This window comes from Galleria mellonella, unplaced genomic scaffold (genome assembly GCF_026898425.1).
Source record: "Galleria mellonella isolate WM207_F2 unplaced genomic scaffold, CSIRO_AGI_GalMel_v1 utg55, whole genome shotgun sequence".
Taxonomy (NCBI): Eukaryota; Metazoa; Arthropoda; class Insecta; order Lepidoptera; family Pyralidae; genus Galleria; species Galleria mellonella.
Window position 1 is genome coordinate 1,742,353 of NW_026442115.1, and position 25,953 is coordinate 1,768,305.

Consider the following 25,953-nt stretch of genomic DNA (forward strand, 5'->3'; position numbering starts at 1 on the left):
TAGTAGATACTGATGGCTCAGGACTGTTCTTTGTGGTAATCTATGAGTGAAGTCTATGTTCAGCAGGGGACAGATAATGACTGATACAATGACTAATAATATGGGAATTGTAAAAAAATTAATATAAATTTAAAAATAAAAGAATAACGTTACAGTTTATAGCGACTTTACGACAAGCAAGTATCATTAAATCAGTGATTATGTAACATAAATGTCTATAATAAAGGTACCTAGTCTAATACAAGCTTTAATTCTCACCTTCGTTAGACAACAATACAAAAATCATTAAAATAACGTGCGCCAAGAGAGACATTGCTCAATTAAAATTTAAACCCATTGTCCGTTCTAGCCGACTTCCCCGTAGTACTGTATCGTAGACTGGGGCTTTATACGAATCTCTCCTCTCCACGAAAATGCACATTAATATTAAATGGCTTGGAAATGCTGCGTTGTGGGGGTGGAGGTATGGGGGTGAGTGGGTGCAATAAAAAAGCGAACGGGCGTCGATGATACACCGAAGGTGCTTTAAATCTTATTGTTTCTTATTATTGTTTTTAAGATATTATTACATTTTAATGAACATAACAGGCACTTATATACTAATTAGGTAATCACTTGCCTACCCTATGAATGATTTAATGCAAAGTAATATGTAATTAAAATCAGTTGTTAATGATATAAAACAATACTTGCTTAATTTATAAGACATCCTAATTAATATCCGATATAAGTAATTAAGGTAATTATATTGCCGATATATTTCTTTTTTATTGTAAAGCTGGAATAAAAAAGAAGTGTGTGAATAACCTTAGGATATAACCTATAAAAGATTACATAGATACTGTAATATAAATGTACAATAAAAAGTCATTTTTACAGGGGAATAAATAGTTTACCGGAAAACAAAGTACCAACACGCTGCACCACATACATACACTGATGTGTATCTCGTTACCCTAAGGCGACATTCCGAAGCGATTTAGCTTACAAGCATACAACTATCAACTATGAAAATGTCAACCGAGCCATTTCCCTTACAAAGCTCGTCGTACGTGTTTTCCTTATATTAACTACGTAACACTATTCCCCCATCTCCCCTTCCCGTTAGTTCCAGCATCCAATAAGAGATGGCGCTGAAACTAGTGCTCTCGCTCACGAGCAATTTACTCCTTACACTAATTAAAAGAGCGAGCGAGAAAGGCCACGCCCACTGCTGAGAACAAATAGAAGGGGGATACCAAAGCCACCAATCAGAAAGCTTGATTATTTGTAATTAGAACGCCGAGCGCTTCCTCTAAGTGCGATGACCAATGGGATTTTGTATTTAGAACCATCATTTCAACGTGGAAAGGAAATTCTCAGTGTGATTCAATTAAAAATTTCCACTTTCAAACGATCTCATTTGCTGAACAATCAACGTTGGAATGGGCGTGCTAAATTACGACACTGAATTAAATTATACACCTCTCTAGATACTTTTAGTAGCACTTTTTGAAATATTATTTCATCCAAGTAAGTACTTATTCATAACTTTAATTTGTAAGTTCTACATAAGATAAATGAATAAGTAATGAAGACAAATAATACTCTCTCTAGATAAAGGATTTATATTTGGAAAATTAAATTCATGAAAAAATTAATAGACAAATTAAATTATTGATACTGGCTATTTCCAAACTTATATACCTATACAAAGTAACCTAAGTAAGGTCATGTAGGTATATAGTTTTTGTGTAATGAAATCTAAGGCTTATAGATTAATTAATTTTAATAAAATTTAAATAGAATTATATCTACCAATTTCTTAACCGTTTCATCATCATCATCATCTCAATCGTTAACTGTCCACTGCTGAACTAAGACCTTTTCCGTAAGGGGGGGGGGGTTGCCAGTAGTTGCCACGCTTGGCAGAAGGTTTGGCAATCGCAGTTAGGCTTTGGTGATATTTTAAGAGAGACACTGTTGCCCATCCCTCGACTATTAAGTTCTCTTAAACACCTCTTACGAGATCCACGGGAAAGGAAGGGGTGGCCCATTCTTTGCTGGGATCACACAGTAGTTTTGTAAACGTTTAGTCGCATTTTACGTATACAAAATTATTTTGTAGTAGATATGTACAATAGATAGATAGATAGTCATTATAAATAAAGACCGCTGTGGCGCAGTAATACACGTGTTCGTTTGCCTATTAAGGTGTTGGGTTTGAATCACGGATGGGTAAATTAAATGAATCAAACCCATCTAAATACTCTAAGATAGATCTATAAGACATAAAGTTTTAAACATAAAGTTCGTTTTCTGGTTACTTAGAAAATAGGAACAGAAAAATAATATGATTATACGATGATTAAAAATATGAAAATAAGCAGTATATACAATTCTTAGAAAAAGAAAACTTGGTAGAATGGTAACTGAATAAATTGTAAATATACTAAATGTACCCTTAATAATATAATAAATGTGAAAGTGAGTTTGTTTGTTTGTGATTTTATAGTGCCTTAATGGATTAACCAATCACTATGAAATTTAGTATACACGTAATTTAGTATGGGATGGAAAGGGCTACCTTTTATCCCGGTCACGTAAAAAGAGTCGCGGGTAAAAGCTAGTAGATAGATAGATACTTTTTTATTGTTTCCTACAAAAGATTACAATAGTAAACTTATTATAGATATAAACAATTACAAGAAATAATCATAGTGAGAAAACAATGGGCTACCTTATCGCTAAAAGCGATCTCTTCCAGGCAACCTTTGGATGGAAAGGAGTAATTATAAACAGTTTGATCTAGTAAATATATATTTGGTAAAATATATTATTAACATGCTCCTTTCAAGGAAAACCCAACACAATTCGTATAATGAATATATTGATAGTTAATTATGAATCTAATTATTAATGGTAGTGTGGTCCCAGCATAGAATGGGCCTTCCTTCCCCGTGGTTGTCTTAAGAGCCGACTAAGGGGACTTATGATCGAGGGATGGGTAACAGCGTCCTTTTAAAACATCACCAAACTAACTAATAACTAACTTACTACTTGGGGGGGAAAGAGATTTTTAGTAATGTGGACTGAGAATCCCATTGCTAGCAATACACCCAACTAGGTCGACCTCTTCGCGGTTCCCCCTGGAAAATATCATAGTTAATTCCTGATGAATTTATCATGATGGGCTAACGGGCCTGTTTTCATTCTCATCTATCACCCTTCACTGGTGCTCCGCCAGCGCATCCCGTTAGCGCAGGCGGGGTTACCATACCATTTTCACCCATCAAGAAAAAAAAACTAACTAACTCCCTCTCTTATGGGAAAGCCCTATATATTCAGAAGTAGACAGTTAACAGCTGATATAATGATGATGATGATGAATTATTAATTCACAGGCAAATATTAATATTCATTATGAATGATATCTTTAACAATACAACCAGATTTGCAAATCACGTACCCATAATAAAACGAAAACAGCTTATTGCGAGAAAAGAAAATCTGGAGCGTTCCCGTCTCCAACTTGAACAAAAAGTTCCTCATCCCGGCAGCTATTGTAACAGCACAATCATTCACCAAGCGGAGTTCTGTTTGAGAAATCAAACCGGCCACAATGAAAGGACCAACTTCTAGCTGCCAGTTTGCATATAGAGATAAAAGTGGGGAATATTAATGTGGATCGCCTCGCCCCCACCTCCTTAGGGTGGGTGGGGGTGGGGGCACTTGCTTCCAAGGCGAGTGGACCGCGGGACAGTCCTGATTTTAATTATATTGCGACGTGAGACCGCCGCACCGAGAGTTATGGCTCCGTGGAAAGTTCTGGACTTCGTTGTGTATATATGTATATCTACGTAGTAAGTACATACTGAATAATGACGTAACCAGCACTTATTATATAGTACTTTTAATATACTAATAGCCAATTTTATAGTTTTTTACAATATAATTTATTAAAAAGTTTGTTACGTTTTATTTAAATTATCCTAGAAGTGCTCTCTAAAAGAAATTTAAATAAAATATTAACAATTTAATTACTAAATCTAATTTGAATTTGGAACATCGTAAATTATCTTATAATCGATGGGGAAGAAAGGTACTTGAGTGGCGACATCGTACAAACAAACGTAGTGTATAACGACCCCCCCCCCCCCCCCCCAATAGATGGAGTGGTGACTTTAAATCCATTGCAGGGAGTCAGTGGATGCAGGTTCCTCAGGGCTGTTCTTTATGGCAGTCTATGGAGAACGCCTATGTTTAGCAGTAAACGAATAATAGCTGAGATAATAAACTGTCTTACAGGCGAGTCAATTACTCTTTTGTTTACGTGTTCATTATGTTTTAATGAAACAGTAGATACAGTCATAAATTTATTTATTTATTTTTAAATAAAAAATAAAAGGCGACTGCAGATGCAAAGCATACATCTCAAGTGTAAGAGAAACTTAATTAAAAATGAAACCCAGCGCCAAGACATCTGGACGACGTAGTATTACTATGCAAATATTGCTTTCTAATGAGCTAATAAACCTGGGTTCTGATTATACATCTACCTGTATATTCAATTGTTATAGTTTACATTCACAGAACTTGGTAAAACTAATCACTTCAAGAAACATTTAAGTCTTAATAAATATTATATTAAGTTTCTAAAGTTATATAAAATTGTATAATTATCTTTAAAATCATTTCATCCCTCTACATAATCACCTACATGCTACTTAGATACATGTACATGTTTTTTAAATAGTACATGTACGTTACTAATTTAAAAATTTAAATAATTTTATGTTATTTTACTTACGTTTACAAAGTTATGTTTTACGTTTAACATCAAGCAAATAATAATAATTCATTCATTAAAAAAAAGAAATTCTATTGATTATATTTGTAATTCTTTTATTTTTATTTAGCAATTGGCAGACGTATGTGAGGAATATAAAAAACGACCACATTCATTACAAGCATTTAAACAAGATTAATATTTAAACAACCCAATTATTTATTTATTACAATAGTGCAAGAAAGAAATACGAATAAGATTCCATGTTTATTTATTTTTTTATTGCTAGTGAGGCATCACGAAATCACCTGAATTCTAATAATTCATTAAAAGTCTTCCCACTCTCAGTAAGCGCAATTAATTATGACATTCTTCTTTTATAAATGTTAACTAGACACATAAATAAATATTCTTGTATTCATATAAGCTGAATACTCCTATGTAAAATCTTAAATACTTGTACGCCCATAAATCTCCCTTTTTTTTCATAAACACATCAGTTTCTCACATAAGATAGCGAGTAGCACAGTAAACTTACAACAATACCCAACCATAAACTTAACCCCTTATTCAACTAAACATCCAACTCACATAAATTTCTTTCGACAAACTAATGTCAATGTAAGAACGCCATTATTTGCGTTAAACAAATTCCAAGATCCCAATACATACAAATCTTTGTATACTTGTGTGCCTTACACCAGTGTGGGGCACATACGTCACGGTAAAGGGCGAAATATGCATATGTGGGTATGTAAATACGTGTACGTTAGACTGAGGATGTGTGATGTTAGGCTACAGAGTGAGAGGACCCTCTCATTATCGACCTCGGGTCGCGGCGCATGCTCCAACCCAGGTCTGAAGCCCAGCTAACGAACGCCTTATTGCGGCAGAGGTTCATCGCGTAATTGAGTTACGACTTTTTACGTAGCAATTTCGTTTTTCTCTTAGAACCGGGTCGCACGCTAATTGGGAAGAGAAAAAAAAATTTACTTCGCCTCCTCTTGAACAAATATTGGATTAGGCGTAATTCGGGTCGGGATAGGTCTTTGAAGGCGTTTGTGACGACGTTTCGCGTGGCCGGTATTAAAAGTCTTTATTACTAAACAATGTAACAGGCTTTTAAGCTAATGAAGTTATGTTATTTTTATTATGAAATATAACATGAAAACGAATTTCAGCTATATTTTAATAGCTATTATAATTATAGTAATATAGGTCTCAACGATGCCTGTACTTTATGTTGACGATGATGATGTTTTCATCAGTAGGTAATAATTGGTAGTCAACAGCAACGCTGTAACAAAATTTTATGAAGTCTCGAAGAAATGATTGTTTTCCACGATCACTGATAATTTAAAACTAAACATTTGTAATAAACATATGTTTTAACACTTAAAAAATGAAAAAGATGCGATTCTCAGTAATGACTACTTTTTAAGCATATCCTGTTATATAATTAATAATAACACGATATTTTGAGAATTTTTTTCTTTGTCTATTTTTATACCTATTGTAGTATCTATCTAAGAAATAAATAACTACGGTAATTTTTATATTATTTTAAAGCTTTATTATTAGCCGAGTTATCAGTAATTAAAAAAATAATTTATACTTTTGGTTTCAGTTACAGATACGTAGGTACTAAAATAATAAAACTGTCTAAAATGACACATTTTATATAATAATTGGCGGGAAAAATGAAATACATCCATTATCGTGGTACTTTTTTTTTGATTAATTTCTACAATAAGAAATTAGAAAATCGAAAAATTGAAAATCGAACAGATCAACATTCAACTCTTTTCCAGCCAGTGCTCCGTCCGCTGACCGTCACGACCGCTTCCTATTTCAAAATTGCTCACGCCCGTTCCATATTCAAATGCGTCGCTCCACGTTAATATTCCCAGGCAGTTGTTGTACAAGGGTACAATTGATTCGAATGTGCTATGTTGTGTGCGGCCAGTTGCAAGGGGATCAAATATTCATTAAATGGGCTCTCTTGGCGTTGGATCTGGCTTCATATTCAGCAGACGTCGTTGTTAATAGTTCGCTCGGCCGGTCTTATCTTCGACACTCAGACTGTTAGCGTGAGAAAATCAATTTGATACTTGATTGTTCACTTTATTTTAAAGAGTTCGCTACGTGAATAATATTAATAATATATTTTTTTAGTGTTTAATAAGAGAAAAATTAATAATATTACTTCGAATTTTTCTGTAAATTACATCTAGTTTATAAATCCATAGTAAATTAAATGAGGTAGTATTTATTTTAGTAATTTAATTTTGACGTCCAAAGGATGCAACAGTCCAGACGTTGACTCGACGTATACAGGGGCATAACTGAGAACTATGAACGTGACGTGAAATGGGGGGGGGGGGGGAGGGTTGGTAGTAGTAGGGTCTAGCAGTTCCATTGCTAGCAATATAACCCGTCAGGTCGAGTTTCACGCATTTCCACCAGGTAACCATTGTGGTTGATTCTTGAATTTGTCACGATGGAATAAATGACATACTTTCGTCCTTACCTATTATTCCTCATTGGTGCCCCGCCAGCGTATACCGATAGTGCAGATGGGGTTACCATTCCATTTTTACTCATTAAAAAAGTGTGCCCTATAATGTTTTTGGGATTATGCAAAATATACACAGGCGGTGATTACCGCTTTCTGTTAGTTGGCCGTCATTTTGTTTACCGTTACATTGTTATGCCAAGAATACAAAAGCTCAAGCAGGGTCAGTCCATCTAAATTACTCGTTTCCTTACCTTAGGTATATACATACCAAGAAGGCTACAAGGGTAGCAAGGGATGGGGTTATTCGTCTGTTAACCGCTAGGTCTATAATAAGGTGGACATTCCAATTTCATTTTTGTACTAAAAAAAAACAATAATAATATCTATAGTTATTATTTATTTATTTTTTTATAATATTTAACAAATATATCACTTCCGCATTGCCGATCTTGTAACAATAGAATCCCTACCAAATAATCTGTCTATCTCATTACACTATTCAAATTCAAATAAAGCACTATACAAGCAAGATGTTTGGTGATAGAATAAATAACTAAGATCCACCTGCAAAGCCTCCATTTAAAAATATTTCCTTACAATTATCAGATAAGTAAATAGGTACATAATAATCTTAAAAACACAGGTATAATAATTTGGTTACTATTATTATTTCGTGACTTAGGGAAATTTTATAATGAAGTAACGTCAGTGTTAAAAATGATAATTGTCTTTCACTTGTGATGGACACTTTAGTAAGTTTTTTAATCTATAGAGAAATTTTAAAACTATTTTCTTTTTTAATTAAAAATGAGCAAAAATAGTGACATTATTAAGACAAAAAATAATTAAGACTGTCACGTGAGTAAACGCGATCTGTTGCAAAATATATTGTCAAAATTTGTTAAGAATTAGTAAAGATAAAATATATCTTGCAAAAAAAAAAATACAAACTGATACAAATTATTACTTTTAAAGTCATTAAAAAGTAGTTGAAAATAACTAAATAATGGTTTCGCCAGTACTATCGGTATATACTGGCGGGGCATCAGTGAGTGATGGTAGCTATAAATCAAAACAGTTTAATGGCTAAGTTAGTTTAAGTTTAATTGGCTAGTTTAATTGAGGAAAACTGACTGTAAATTAACCACGATGATTTCTGGGGTGAACTACGCGAAAGTCAACCTCATAGGGTATATTGCTAGCAATTCTTATTCTCCTCTAAATAATGTTTATTTTTTATGGGTGGGAAAATGGAATGATAACCCCGCCTGCGCTAAAGGGATACGCTGGCGAAGCACCAGTGAAAGGTGATGATGAATTCAACAGGAATTAACTATGATAGTTTCCAGAGGGAACCGCGAGGAGGTCGACCTGGTTGGGTATATTGCTAGCAATGGGATTCCTAGTCTCCATTACTAACAATCCCTTTCCCCCCTCTAAATAATGGTTATAAAATATCTGATAAAATAATATTCAGGGCATGTCCACGCTAACCCTTAGTAGAGTGGGTGGCCTGTCCAGGCGGACGGGGGCAACCGGGGCAGCGTCGAGTGGCGCAAATTAATCTTCATAATAAAACGTCATACAATTTGTTTTTGTACAAAGTTTTATTATACTCGTATGTACAAAATTGAGTAATCAAAATTATGAAATTATAATACGAGTACTATTTTTGTAGAATGCAACATTTTTACACTTATTTTGATTTTGGCAACATTCATAGCATAGTAATAGGAATTTAAGAATACATTTAAGAACCGGGTTCGATTCTCGGATGGGTCAATTTATGAAATGACATTTTAAAAAGTCCTGGGCTCACGAAGGCTGTGCTCTCCAGTGTTATTAAGATAATATTAGTACAGATAATAAATATTGTACAAAGATATAAAAAAAATCATAGGTGCTAATAAGATTGACTTTAATATAATAGATATGAGCTACTCGTGGATGACACATAGTAGAGTAGATTTCAAATTACTCCCAATATGTCATCTGCTCAGTTGGTCCTAATCGACTTTCACAGGAAAATCTGAATTTATTACTAGGTGGATATTGAAATTTTTTTATCGTTACTCGATAACTAATGTTTTAGTTTTTATGTTTTATTTTATGTTTTAGAGAGAGACTTTGTACATAAGTCGATTGCTTGGGTACCTCTGTCCCATTCGTGTTTCAACCGTGAAGCAGTTGTGTTTGCATAGCTATGCACAGCTGTGTTTCGGTTTGAAAGGTGGGATATAGCTTGAATTTACTGAGTACGGAGGAATAACACCCGAGTCCTCAGGAATGGCAATGCATGGGGGGTATCATGGGCGAAAGAGTATGTGTGTGTACTGTTATGTCCATGGTACTGCTCATGTCTATAGGCGACGGTTACCACTTTCCATCAGGTGGGCCGTCAGCTTGTTTGCCATTTTAAGTTGTATAAAAAAAATCTTAAAATCGATTCCCAAATCGATCCAAAGTAATATATTGCACATATCCTTATGTAATTTGTGTTAATAATAAAAGTATATTTTCAAGTACCAAAACAGTGCCTTTATACATAAGAAAATAAAAGATAAATAAAAGGAAATTATTTGTAAAAATAACAATCTTTCATTTCTTCATCCCTATAATACAACATTATCCTAAACAAGATCATTACCATACCCCCACAAGTACCCACTGTCAAAACTTAAGTCCGAAGTACCATTTATTTGAACAATATCCACGGTAATAATGTATGGAGATTAGGCGGTGGACAGACGCGCTCGGTCGGTTGATCCGACATGATACATCAACGTCGCGGTGGACAGTGGACACTCCCCCTTACGGATGCTCTGCTCTGTACAAAGCTAAATAGCATGGAAGAGGATTATTTATTTATTATTATATTAAAATCATATATTAATCATTTATAATCATATTAAAATTATGACTATATATTAAATATATATATTAATTGCAAATATAAAATACATAAATATATAAAAATAATAAGTACTAGTACTAGTCTGTTTCCACTTCTTATTGTACGGACACTGCCCGCTGGTAATTAATGCTCCTTTCCACTCAAGGTTTGCTGGAAGAGAACTCTTACAGAGTTAAGCTCACCTATTATACTTCTTCATTTAATAATAGACTATGGGACAAACTTATGTTCAACAGTGGACAGATAATGGTTGAAATTATGATAATGATGACGATTGCAAATATACTTAACATGTTACATTGGCTTTAAACTCCACAATATTACATTTCTTTAACCATGGTTCTATAAATAAATATTTTTCTTTCCCAAAGAAACAATGATCTAAAAATGTCGAAAAATTTTAAACGTTCCATAGTACACTGTCAGCTGGCCACACTGTATTAATAGGGTAGGTTTAAAATTTATTGATTTAAATGCTAACTCTAATAATATACATTACTTTAATGTCCCATTCGTTGTCCACTCATAAACTTCTTAAAAATCCATATACATACATGTATTCATTCAATACAGATATTTAACTAACAATGCCCCACTAAAAAGTGTCATCTCTTCAATTCTTTTGCGTAGAAAAAACGATTACATATTAGCTACGATACTTTACCTTTATAAAAGACTAGCATTCCGGCCCAACTTTTCATGGAAATAAACATAAATTACACGCTGAAAATGTAACTTTTTATAGGCAAAAATACCTTTAAAATCTGTTGAGTAGGTTTCGAACTATTCCATTTCAAACAAACAATCCAGTGTGTAGTCCCGGTATAGAATGGGCCACCCCTTCCTTTCCTATAGATATCGTAAGAGGCGACTAAGGGAGCTTAACGGTTGGGTAATGGGCAACAACGTTCGTCTTAAAACTAAGGCTAACTGCGGTTACTAATCCGTCTGCCAAATGTGGCAACTGCTGGCAGTTGACAGTTAACGGCTAATATGATAATGAAACAAACAATTAAATCTTTCCTCTTTATAATATAAGAAACCCTAGACATCATAGTGGTTAAATCCTGATAGACTCGTCATTATTGGCCAACTTAACTGATTTCATTCTCTCTAATTATCTCGCACTGATACCCCGCTAGCATATATGTACGTATCAATCAAGTACAGGCAAATTTTACATTCTATTTTCATCCATTAATTCAATCCGACTCCATACTATAGTCTCGTCAAAGACTAATAGCATAGTAATATTTGCACATCAGCTTCGCATTTCAGCTTGTTAACTGAAGAATTAGCGCCAACCGCCGCCAGCTCATGAACGGTTATTTGTTACTATTATTTATCAAAGTAGCATCATACATACACTATGATCTGTAAAATGCATACCTACAAGCAAAATACACATAATTTTGTTATACATACATGCTATAGTTTTGGATAGAGTTTTTAAATGACTTACGTTAGTACTGGTTTACCTTTACATTTATTCACATTGTAGTGTAAAAAAAAGTAAATAAAATACATTATGAAGAGAATTATCGTGAAAATGTAAATTATGAGTTATTACAGTTTATTACGAAATGATTATCTAGAATCTATTCTATGCTATTTTTACACCACTGAGGTGGCAAACAAGCAAACGGCTCACCTGATGGTAAGTGGTTACCATAGCCTATGAACACCTGCAATACTAGAGGTATTACGCGTGCGTTGCCGACCATAAAGAAACTTCTTTACTCCTCTTTTGAAGAACCCCATGCTGTTATCTCTTGGAAAAACCTCGGCAGGGAGCTCATTCCACAACTTGAGTGTTCGTGGGAGGAAACAAACAAATCCACTTCAAAAAGAGAGACGTTCTCAAATCGGTAGTATTTTTTTTTATGTTTGTTACCTCATAACTCCGTCAGTTGTAAACCTATTTGGAAATTCTTTTTTTATACAGACTCATAATCATTGTCAACAGCAGTGGACAGTTAAAGGTCAGCCAGTCCACTGCTGATTATAAGTCTCCCCTTATATACCCCCCGTATTGCTAGTAGTTGCCACGCTTGGCAACTTGGCTTTAAGAGGGACAATGTTGCCCATCCCACGCCCTCTCATAGTCACTTCTTACGACATCCATGGGAAAGAAAGAGGTGATCTATTCTATGTCGGGACCAAATAGTAACTTAAAGATTAGTCCCATAAATATTTTATTAAAATCGATTTAGTAATTCAATTTTAAAATAAAAGTAACTGATCTTGCTACAATCAAAGTCGGTTTTTATGTAGATTAGCCGTGATAAGTAAGAACGAAGTCAAGTCAAGTAATTAGACTTTCTACAAAAGTCGTTTGCTTGGGTACCTCTGTCCCATTCGTGTTTCAACTGTAAAGCTGTTGTGTTTGCATGGCTGTGTTTCGGTTTGAAGGGAGGGATATGGCGTAAATTTACAGGGTACAGAGGAATAACATCTGAGTCCTCAGGAATGGCAACGTATGGGGGGTATCATGAACGAAACAGTATACTCTGTTATATCCATGGTATTGCTCATGTCTATAGGCGACGGTTACCACTTTCCATCAGGTGGGCCGTCAGTTTGTTTGCCATTCTAAGTTGTATAAATAAAAATTGATGATATTATGTAACCACAATTGGAACCGCGTGATAGTGAGGTAGAAAATCCTCTTCATCATAGACTTTACATTAGTTACGTAAAACTAAATAATACACTTTTACAATCAATGTTTATTTTTTTTTAATGGATGATAATGGAATGGTAATGGCAGGTCATATAATCTGGGTGAATACCGTATGCAGAATGTAATCAAAAGGCGAACGCTTGACCGTAATAAAACGCTTAATAATACCATACCTATCTTCATACGTGTATTGGAAAAATTCCAAGTAGGTCGCGACAATTGTATTATCGTTTAATATGCGCTCGCTTCTACTAATACAAACTCATGCACATATAGTAAGTAGGTAAGCGAACATATCGCTTTAGGTAATCATAACACCTGCTATGCAAAACATGCAGAAAACGTTGACTTTCAGCGTTGAAGCGCTTAAAAGCTTTCCCTGGGCCGAAGGGTGTTCAGTATAAGCGCTTTATTAATAAAAATACACCTAGAGTCTTCATGTCAGGGAAAGGCGCGCAACGTAGATGTTGGATAACACGAAGAGGTTGTGAAGCATATCATGTGACAAAGACTAAATGAGTAAAAAAATGAGTAAAAAAATATAAATAAATAAAAAGATAAATAGTCCATTAATTATTTAAAAAGATTTTTAATCATTATAAGTTAGCTGAGGGCTAGAGGGTGTACCTCTAAAGTTTTCGATTTAGTTCGATTTAGTTAAGTTTCGATTAAGTTTATAAATGAATAAATTTTTGTAAAACAAAAATGTAAATATAATATTCCAAGTTTAAACCCTGAGTTACTTCGCTAGAGTGTTACATACAAGCTCATCATTTTCGTCATATTAGCCGTTAACTGTTCATTGCTGAGCATAAGCTTTTCTATATGGGGGTTTTATTTGATACACTTGGTAGGCGGGTCGACAACCACAGTTAGGTTTTTGGTCCTGTTTTAAGGAGGACGCTGCTGTTTATTCTTAGACCATTACGCCCCTTTAGTCGCTTCTTATGACACCCACGGGAAAGGACGGGATGGCCAATTCTATGCCGAGTCTACACGGCACGCTAATATGCTTTTCTGGATCTTTCTAAGTTGAATGGATTTACTGTACACCATCAAATAGGATCAAATTAATATAATAAGCTACTTTACAGTAACGCCGGCAGATGATGATGATAATAATACATAAATGAAAAATTGACTATGTTCAATAAAAAAATTAAAATAATTTATTTATTTTATTTATTTATAAATTACTCACCACACTTACAATATCCCAAAACATATAGTGAGCCATAGGTTTACGAGTATTTTACAAACTTAAAAATTTTAAACAACATTTAAAAAATATATCTATTTTGTCATTAAATATATTAATATCTGGCTGCTGAGCAATTATAGAATTGAGCAGAGAAATAGCAAAATAAATTAAGCTTGTCCTTTCTAGTTTTATAGCTACTTAAGCTATATATCTGTGTAATGTAAGCACACAACAATGTTTTCGTTCGATCAGAGGCTCATGCTAGTGAAATGAAGTTGGGTATTAGAAACTCTGCCATTCCCCGGATCATTTACATTTTTGTTTGGTAATATTTATCGAACTATCTACATTCATAAGGTCAAGATAACTTTTGTGATTAAAATCTATTTAGTCATATATTATATTTACAATGAAATTACATTATATAACTATATGTAAATAGAAAATAAACACATTGTTATTTATAGACCAGATATATATATTTTATAATAATAATTCGATTATCTACGTGTATTTAATTAATTTTTGTTGCGAATTCTAACTTTAAAATATATATTTTATACTTGAATTTACTAAATTTTCAATTTAAATACTATATATATCTAATTTTAATATTCATTTTATTCTTTTGTATCCAAAAGAATATCTAAATTATTAGAACGACAAAAATAAACAAACAACAAATGAAATTAATATTTTTTTGTATTAATATATAAAATTTATTATAATTATAATATAATTGTGTGTATTATAAATTAATAAACAAACAAAGTCTTACAACCGGTCGCGAGTATACATAATAAAAACATTTTAATAAAAACAGTAGGACAACATATTTTAAATAATATTGTACAGTCAAAACACAGACTATTTAATAATGATAATGATAATACACAGCAATATATTATTATTTTATATTATTATTAAGTGTATATTACCTATTAGGTACATAAGTTTATAATAAAAAAAATGTTTCAAGTTAAGACAAAATTAATATCGATCAGTTCTGTAGTAATACATGTGTTATATATATAGTAATATATATTATAGCATAAGATAATATATAGATATACAAAAATATCATCAAAAGAAAACCCTCCTATTAAAAATCTTTGAAACAAAGAAAAGAAGAATTAATATAGTAGGCATATCACCTATCTTACCTCACTATCTACCTTGGCCATTCTTTTCCTCAGTGTGAATTTATTACCTCTATTCCCTGGAAAGACTTTTACCAAAATAAAATGTTACACCTATGTTTGAACAGTCCAAATTACTTATACTTCACAAATTCTCATTATAATTGATAATTATTACCATACCTTGCATGGTAGTCATATAAAACGTAGAAGAAACATTATCATCATTCACAAGGGTAAATAATCGAAATTATAATTTATTAGTACATTGTAAGGGTACAATTCTGGTTCCGTGTGTAGCAATAATGCGTAAAAAACTCATCTCCGCCCCCTCGGCCCCTTCGCCCCCCACGGCCCCCGGGTCCCAGTGAAATATGATGTTTTCCCATCCCGCGCGGACGCGATTAGAAAAATTCGTCGCGAGTATACCGTACCCTTTTATACTTATATAGTGATATATAGTGACGATAGTTTTCATACGTAAGTAGGCGGTATGAATTTGATATGAAGATTACTTTCGGGCGAAACCTTTCAACGAAATTCGGGACCTATCGCGTTTTTGTGTGATGAAATAAAAGCTATTACGGCGCTCTCAACTTAGGCTTGTTATGTAAAGTGCCTTAAATAGTACATTTGGGATACATGGATGGGAGCTTGTACGCGTAACCTATCTCAAGAGTTACTTATATATACCTAGGTATATCTTCCATAATCTAGATTACCATGATAATACCTAATCTTTTTTCTGAGGTCAACAACTGATTGTAATGGAGTCTTAAAGAACCATTGCTAACAATATATCCTATCAGGTCGACCTCCACGCGGTTCTGTCTAGAAACCACCGTATTTCATTCTTGTGGAACTCGTCACGATGAACTAACTGACCTACTTTCATCGTCATCTTTCATTCGTATAACGCCAGTATATACCGTTAACGCAGGCGGGATTGATCATTTAATTGATTAAATAAAAAGTTCCAAAACACTGGTTTTAATACTACCAGTACCTAATTCAAGGAACTCTAATTTCAGAATTATCTTAGACACCATAAGAAAATACTGTACCATAGGTATAAATTTAGTTATTACATCTTATTATAGGTATATATTTAAGTAAATATTTTATGTATACAACTTTGAATGGCAAACAAGCTGACGGCCCACCTGATGGAAAGCGGTAACCGTCGCCTATAGACATGAGCAGTACCATGGACATAACAAAGTATACTGTTTCGCCCATGATACCTCCCATGCGTTGCCATTCCTGAGGACTCAAGTGTTATTCCTCCGTACCTAATAAATTCACGCCATATCCCACCCTTCAAACCGAAACACAGCCATGCAAACACAACTGCAATTATTTTGATAATTAATAAATATTAATATCGCCTGCGTTATTTAATACAATTACAGAAAAAGAGGTGTATTGTAATCCACAAACCTATGTATTAGAGGTTATTATATTCGTTTATATATATATTCGTTTATATGACATAATTAGCTACATATAACGACCAAGCTATTGATAAATAAAACACGTGTTCTAAAAAAATTAACTATAACCTATACTTTATACATATCATCATTCGTATATACTGCTTATATTTATATAAACTGGTCTGTATTATCACCAATATCTAATACATACTTATGCTAAGTATGCAACAAGCGATTGCGTATTGGAAAAAGGTATATCGGACATTCGTGAACTAATATTACCTCTCATTTCTTCGCAATGCGATAATGTAGGCATAAATCACAGAGGCGACCAGTCCGAAGGATCAAAGCCTATATATCACGCTAATGCTGATATGATATGTTAAATAAATAGCATCGCCAGGATATTGGGTTTGGGACGGGAATCGAAAATGAATGTGACACGCAAACAAAGTGAAATGTGAGTGTGAATATACCTATACTTTTTTTACGAAATCGAGGATGTTTTTTTTACAGCGCAATAGTTGAAGGTATGAAAACTTAGTTAATTTGTACTTTGTACTTATTTTAAATCTTAGCTTATGTAAGAATTTAGATTTCTATATATATATATATATATATATATATATTTAGAGAAACAAACGAGCAGACGATCCACCTGATGGAAAATGGCTACCCTCGGCCATGAACACCTGCAACACAGGAGAATTTGCTTGTGTATTGCCGGTCTTTGCTTTTGTTATTAGTATTAGAAAAAAGAACTTGCTGAATGTATTTTTTCATAAATTTCACGATTTTCCAGTTACGATTGTCAACATATTTAAAATTATAGATATTTTTCTTTGTGCGGAATAAAAATCTATATGAATAAGCTACATTAAGAGAAAAATAAAGAAACTAGTATCATTTATTCATAATCCTCATATTTCATCATCGTTATTTGTCTACTATTGATTATTATTAGGCCTGTCCCATAAATTACTATAAGGGCTGTTCCTGAGCCAAGTTGCCTTTTTGCAACGTATGTGAAATAACTGTCAGGTCGACCTCCCCGTAATCTCTATGGAAACCATTGTACTGAAATCCAGTTTTTTTTTTTTATGTTACTTAGAATGGCAAACAAGCTGACAGCCCGCCTGATGAAAAGTGGTAACCGTCGCCTATAGACATGAGCAGTACCATAGACATAACAGAGTATACTGTTTCGCCCATGATACCCCCCATGCGTTGCCATTCCTGAAGACTCAGGTGTTATTTCTCTGTACCTTGTAAATTCACTGCCATATCTTACTCTTCAAACCGAAACACAGTCAAACACATCTACTTCACGGTATAAACACGAAAAAAAATATCTTCATTAGCGTTTTCATTATCAAATACCATTAGGGTAGGCGGGTTTACCGTTCCATTATCGTCCATTAAAAAAAAGTCCTACATTGTGGTTGCCAATATGAGGGACTCGAGAATATTCTTCCTCATCGGTTATTACATTTGCGATCTATGACCAACTATTAAAATAATTAATTAGAACGATGCCCTTTATTTTAAATAGTTTTTGATCCGATTATTATTTACACCTTTAGTTAGTTGATACAATCTATCAAACGACGGATTTGCTTGCTCTTCAAAGTACGAATAATTAGACCTTCCTAAAGACTTAATTATTTTTTCATACGTTAAATCAGCTATTTTCGTATGTGATCTCACTGGGGGTGAAAGTAGTTAAATAATACATTCTACATAAGAAAGCATACTGAAACAATAGTGACACACATAGGGCGTCACCCGTTACACGCTCCACCTTTTAGTGTCAAAAGTGTTAGAAGAATATGGGTAAACAAATCCTCCAATTTCCATCACATTTATTCCAAGCCTCGCCGGTGACGTCACCCCCCCCCCTCCGCCTCCCTCCACTGATAGAGAGGAACATGTAATTTCTTTTGTAGATAGTGTGAACCGACACACCCTATTGGCTCCGATGCGGTGTAGTGATAGCAAAATTTTGTCAACACAAGAGGGACGCGTGAGCCAATTTCCCAATAATATCATTAAGCCGTGTATTCGATCTTCAGTGAAAACGTATCAAGGTAAAGCGATACGTCACATAGATGTACCTATGTGACACGGGTAGTTATAGTTGATGCCGTGTTACATTCAAGTAAATTGAAACACATTATGTGTATGATACTTGGAAATTTAATATAGAAATAATAACAAAATATATCAATATATTATTTCATTTATCACATTTTGTACCCAATTTATGTGACATTAGAGTTATAAATCCCTTTGTAAAAAATAAGTATAAATAGTTAAGTAAAAGTATTATTAGTGTAAAAAAAAATTTTTTCTTGCACTAAATAAAAAAAAAGAACTTTAAAAATCTTATTAATTCTATTTTATTAATATTATAAATTCAAAAGTAAATAAGGATGGATAATTATTTATTCCTCTTTCACCCAAAAACTACAAAACAGATTTGAATAAAATTTAATATACGGATAGGTTTTATCTTACCTTAATAGAAAGCGTACTTTATATAATGATCACCGTGCAAAACTACGGGATACAGTTAGTAAAAAATGAATAATTATAGGCACTCGCAATGAATACATCTCTGAACAACATATAAACATTAGTTACTTTGTTCTTTATTATATTAAAAAAATGTTTCATTAATAAATTCTACTACTTTGTGACATATCAGTAATGTAATACACTACATATTCATTACATTCAAATAGCACGTTCCCTATGGAATACAACAATATCTCAAAACACGAGTAGTGTAAGAGATACGCCCAAATTCACATTCATAAGCTTAGAAACTTAACGCCGCGATACTGATATGTAGCGAATTCAATTTATTTAGCGATTTTCAGAACAAAATATTAGGGAAGCCTATCTATCAGAGGTCGGAGGCGTCGCAGAAGCGATACATCTATCGCGTATGCACCTTACATACAAAATAGTGCGATTGCGTAGGTAATATATTCAAGGGACGTCCACCGTCATTTTTCTTTTCCAGCCCACTTCTGGGGCTGTCTAATTTGTAATGTCGTTTGAAATATTTGATTATACCATTCACTGCGGCTGATGTTTAGGTAACTTCTTGTTTTGAATTTCGTATTATTAAACCAAAATTTTTTTTGAGTAAACTAAAATGCGAACTATAATATATACTAATATAATAAAACGTGAAAAAATGTTTGTTTAAACGTGGAATATCTAGGACTACCAGCTTGATTTTTTTTTTTGCATGTGATAGTACATCTATAGAGCAAAATTTACAGGCTATTTAACACAGGCAAAGCCACGGAATACAACTAGCTAGTACATAGGAAAATACTATATCTTATATCATCGAGCAACCAAAATAAAATGTCTAGTTATTTAAGTACTTCTCTCTAGAACATTAGAGTTATAACATCGAGTTAACATAAATGAAGTAATACTCAATATTAATCAATAAATATTTACTGCAGTATTACAAAACAGTCTGCATATACTATCTATTATATATACCATCATAGAGTGTATAAGATATTATAATTATTTTGTGATCCCCCATAAAGGCATTGCAAAATATCTTTTTCTTTCATGCCGAACCAAAGAATACATACATTATACAAACAAATATGGAGGAAACAAAACACAAAATGAATTTCATTCTAATTTATATACAAAAAGAAATGTCTAGTCTATCAATTTACAGCAAAAAAATACTATAAAGCCAGTAAAGTAAAAGCAGACACAAGTAGCTAAATAATAAACATAATCTCCTTTTGGGCAACACACAATCGCGTATGCTGTGTGATGCTACGATAAATCTGACCTGTCCAATGTTTTTCCATTAGACATAAATGTATTTTGTTTATTTTGACTTCCATGTTGTAAGAGTATGTTTTATGAGATTTTATGTATGTTTTGTCTCCCCCATACATTAGGAAACTTCCAGCATTGTGACATTATTTCCTAATATACAATAGTAGTTACTATGAACGTACGTAATAATATGCCGTAAATTGAGGCGAAAAAAAGGATCTAATAGAGGGCTGGGCAGCAGTCCAAGCTTATCTAAGAAAGCGTAAAATTTATGTTAATGACACCCTCACAACGGGAAATAACATAACGTTAAACCAAAGAAGAAGGCATATCCCACGATAACGTGTCCCCGTTAAATGAGCAAAAGGGAGCTATTCTGAAAGTGCTCGATTCTCATGTCGTTGATAATAATGATCATTAACTATTTTTTAAAAAGTTGTTTTTAAGTACATAAAGTAATTTTAATGTTCCATAAATCTCCTTTGTTAAGCACTTTGTTTAGAATAACAAATTATTCATCATACAGTTTTATTAAATTTTTCGAAATGCAATGTCTTCATTTCATATAAACAAATCATCTAAGCCTAAAAATAACGATTACCAGCCAATGCAGAACTTTTATTACTCTTTTTCGCTCAACCTGGTACATTTAAATATACCAAACGTAGTAAATACTTGTTACTTATTCAGCAAAGGCCTACTATAAAACGTTCAGTAGTAAAGGTGATCGTAAAGCTCAGGCATCACAATAGTTTCAGTACTCGCATCATGCCTTTTATTTTGGGTACCCATATAGATGGATTATAATATAGCAATTATTCGTTTAGTCAAAGCAAAAATTTAAATATTTATTAACTTTGTTATTTCCCGCGAGATGGAATAACGATCTTAATAGTGTTGCAGGGAATCAATGGATGCAAGTGATGTAGGATGACCTTTTAATAGAGAACAGTGGGCCTACTCAGTTACAATACGATAAGGTTATAATCATCAGCAGCCTACTGATGATGATGATAACTTTATTGATGCAGTGTTAAGAGTAAACTAAACTGTTATGAATAGATCGTATATCAACTAAGAGACAGATTTCATTATTATTGTATATATTGCATAGGATGCTCTTTATATTGGCGGATACGACACGTAAAGATATATTTTCAGTTAATTTTTTTTTTATTTATTTAAATCTTCAATTTTAGTAGTATGTTAATCAACAGATCAACAGATTGTGATTCAAGAATAGCCACCTAAAAGTACAGTAGCAGGCAAAAACCGTTGCTCGAAGCGACCAATTCATTCGCCCCATACCCGGTTATCGCCGGTTTATCATACGCCCGGGGCCCACTGTAACTCCTCCCGAGATTATTTTAAGCTTCAACCCTTAACGTTTGATTAAACTACCATTCTTATGATGGCCCTTTCGTGCAAACAGTGACGGGCGCTAAAAGGGTAGGGATTATATAGTTTTTAGTATGACAAGAGACGTCAGTATATAGCACACTACATACGTAAATAAGTAGGTATGTAAGTACATATACACCATCAATTATTTTTTTCACATGAGAATCTAAAAATATAAAATATTACTTAACAATACATACACATCAGTCACGCCTACCCTATTGGTAGACAGGCGTGACTGATATACATATATGTATGTACTTAACAATTTATTTTAGACCAAGAGATAATAGCTATACCAATCCAAAGAGGACACAAAATAAAAGGCTTCACTAAATTGCCAAGTCGGTTTGATAATACTAGGCTAATTAGGTACATTTCTGTTCGAATAACTCTAGTAACTATGAAAATTGCTTTAGGTTTCAAAATATTAAAAGGCTGTCCTGGAAATAGATACTGAATTATTTGCATATTTGTATAAATTGTTTCAATCATGTTAGAATCATCATCATCATCATCATTTCAGCCGTTAACCGTCCGCTGATGAACTACTTTCCCCACAAAGGAATTATTGCCAATAATTGCCAAGCTTTGCAACCGCGCTTAGGCTTTAGAGATGTTTTAAGAGTGACGCTGCTGCCCATCCCTTTACTTTACCATTAAGTTCCTTTAATCGCCTCTTACGACACCCGCAGGAAAGGAAAGGATGGCCTATTCTATACCGGAATCATACGGCCTCATATGCCACTATGTATTTACTTTGCCGTGAAATAAGACTATTATTATTGTAATATTAGATAGCTCGAAGTTAGGAGGTCACGAAAAATGTATTACACCCAAAAAGGTTTCGTGAGCACGTTGCAATTTTTAAGAGGAGGGTGCAGAAGATAAATACGTATTGTCCTTTTTTTCTGTCTTAACGTTTTCTATACATTACATAACTTATTTATTCTTTATAAATAATTAAATAGTATTATTCTAGTCAATAATAGAAACTTCGGACAACATTTCTGATCCATAATTTGAATCTTGTAATGCATTTATGTAATTTGAATTGGAAAATGGAATGACCTAATGTATAAAGTCCTATATTCGAAAAAAATATTGAAAATAGTTCCGATTTTTTCAACAAGAACGCAAAGCAAGTAGACGCTAATTTAGTCAGCACTATATTGTTCAATGGATGAATTATTAAAAAAAAAAAAACAATTGCAAGTCCATCTAAAAATTTTCATATTTAAAATAAAGCCAATGCTTGAATATTAAACGCGCTAATTAAAAATATCGATAGCAAGTAATTTATCTTTGTATATTTTCTCTGATTATAAGCTTTTAGTTTTATAACAATCATATAATAAGATCTAGTTGATATATATCTTCTATACAACAAAATCCACTTGCAATTTTGTCCCTCAACTATTACAAATAAAAGGAATTCCACGTACAAAAGGGAAACCTGGGGAAAGGTATAAAAAAATATAATAATTCAAAATGGCGTCTGGCCACTTAATAACTGGCTGACACCATTGGGAAATATAATTTAATTTTTCTGTATTGCCCTCCTACTCTTGTTTATGTCTTTGGTAGTATGTTATCTCTTTCGTACATTTCCTCAGCTGACTCCCCCGGCTCTTTCCATGAAACTTCCGTTTGTTAAAATGGTCCCGTAGATTTTAATACAGTTATAAGAAGCAATATAGCTAAAGTGCAAAGAATAAGTACATTACTCACGTCCGAATATTAATAATGTAATTTATTTTAATTAAAATGGTAAAAAATATTTTTTTAATTATTCTTTTTCTATTTATCCTTCTAACTATCCACGGTCTTTAACATATTAAATAACATTTGTATTAATACCGGATATCGTTCATCTGTATACCAGTTATCATTCAAAATCATAACAAATATATGTTTATATTTATATGTTTTTATAAACTTTATTTTTACAATATTATACGATAATTAATCTAAACACTTGTATTAATGTAATATAAATTATTTGTTTTTTTCTTTTATTTGTCGCGCAATAAATAAAATATGATATACAAAAGTACATAATTTCTTTACGAAAATTTTATAGAAAATATAATAAACAAGTCAAAAGAAACTCACAAACAAGTCGACAATACTGATTGTTAAAAATTAGCGTATGTATTAACAAAGTGGGTCGAGCAACCCTAATTCGTAGAAGTCACATAAGACATGTTTTAATCCTATATGTATAGACCTTTCTTAATTGGATAGTCATATTTACGAAAAAAAAAACATAGAGAAGACGGTATTAATATGAATTATTATTTTAATATTTTGACATAATTTTTTAGGAATTGTATTCGAAATTTAATAAATTAAGAATACTATTGTATATGTCTATATACTATATGTCTATAAACGAAATTATAGACAGCGCTGTGTATTCAATGAAAATAACATATTTTCATGTTTCTAATCCCTAGTAAGATAAATAGAAGCATTTGTCCGTTATTAGTAGTGGCGAATATAACATTTAACATATCTAGATTTTACTGAGTATATTAGAATATAAAGAGGCAAAATGCGTCATCCCTAACTACCGTGCCTACCTTACCATGTGGTTCCGGCATAGATGTGACCATCTCTTCCATTCCAGTGGATATTGTAAGAGGCGACTAAGGGAACTTAATGGTCAAGAGATGAACAGCAGCGTCCCTTTTAAAACATCACCAAAAGCCAAACTGAGGTTTCTAAACCGCTTGCCAACCGAGGTAATTACTGGCAAAGTCCCGCTAGTGGTAAACTGCCATAAGAAGCAGCCCTATTCCTTATAATAGTCTATGGGAGAGGCTTGTGTTCAACAGTGGACAGACAATGGCTTATATGATGATGATTTTTTTTTACAACACAGGGGGCAAACGAGCATGTGGCTCACCTGATGGTAAGTGACTACCGCCGCCCATGATCACCCACAACACCAGCGGCATTGCAGGTATGCTGCCGGCCTTTTAAAAAGGAATATACTCTTTCCTTGAAGGTTATGTTGTCGTATCGGTTCGGAAATACTGCTGCTGGAAGTTGATTCCAAAGAATGGTTGTGCGTGGAAGAAAGTGCCTTGAAAAACGCACGGTGGAAGACCGCCACTCGTTGATGATGATGATCCCTCACTATCGCCAGCATATATCTATAATACACGTGGAATTGCCACTCCATTTTTATTTCATATACAATTCAATTGAATTTATATGCATGTCGCCTGTGGTCCCACGCTCCCGTGTCACCCAACCCAGTATTCTGGACAAGAAATATTTGCGATATTGTATAGGTTCGAGGTGATTTGTGTATTTCAACGTGTACGTGTCTCAAATTTATCGCACCACCAGATTAATATAGATACGTAAAAAGTATAGTCAAGTTTCTAATAAAATATACTTCAGTAAGTCTACATATATTACTGATTATTAAATGTAATTTTGTATTGAGAAATTAAATTTAATACCTGTTTTCAACCACTTCAAAGGAGGTCGGAACTTGCTTTTTTGAAGTGGTTATTTTTGTTTTATCTTTGTTACCTCAAATCTCCGTCATTTATAAGTCAATTTAAACGATTCTTATTTATTTGAAAGGATATACTTTCAGATATGTCCCATAGAAATTTTATCGAAAACGGCTCAGCAGTTCAATTTTTAAATTAAAATATCTCATTTTGCCACGATTGCAGTCGGTGTTTTCTGTAGAACAAAATCAATTAAATTATTATATTTATCGTTACCTTGTATTATTATAATATTTAATAGTTTTATAGCCTGAACATTTTTTTTTTAATTATCATACTGTGGTGCCCTGCCTAATTTAAATCTGTATGTTTGTTTGTTTGCTATGTCATGTCGCTTTAACGGTCCACATCGTCATGAAATTTTATACACACATTGTATTTGTGATGAAAAAATACATAAGCCTCTTTCTATCCTAGTCCATCAACATACTCCAATCATAAGAACAAAGTTGGGGGTAAAAACTAGTAACATATATTGTATACTTACCATACGAGCAGACTATATAATATCATGAATATAATATAATTTTCATCA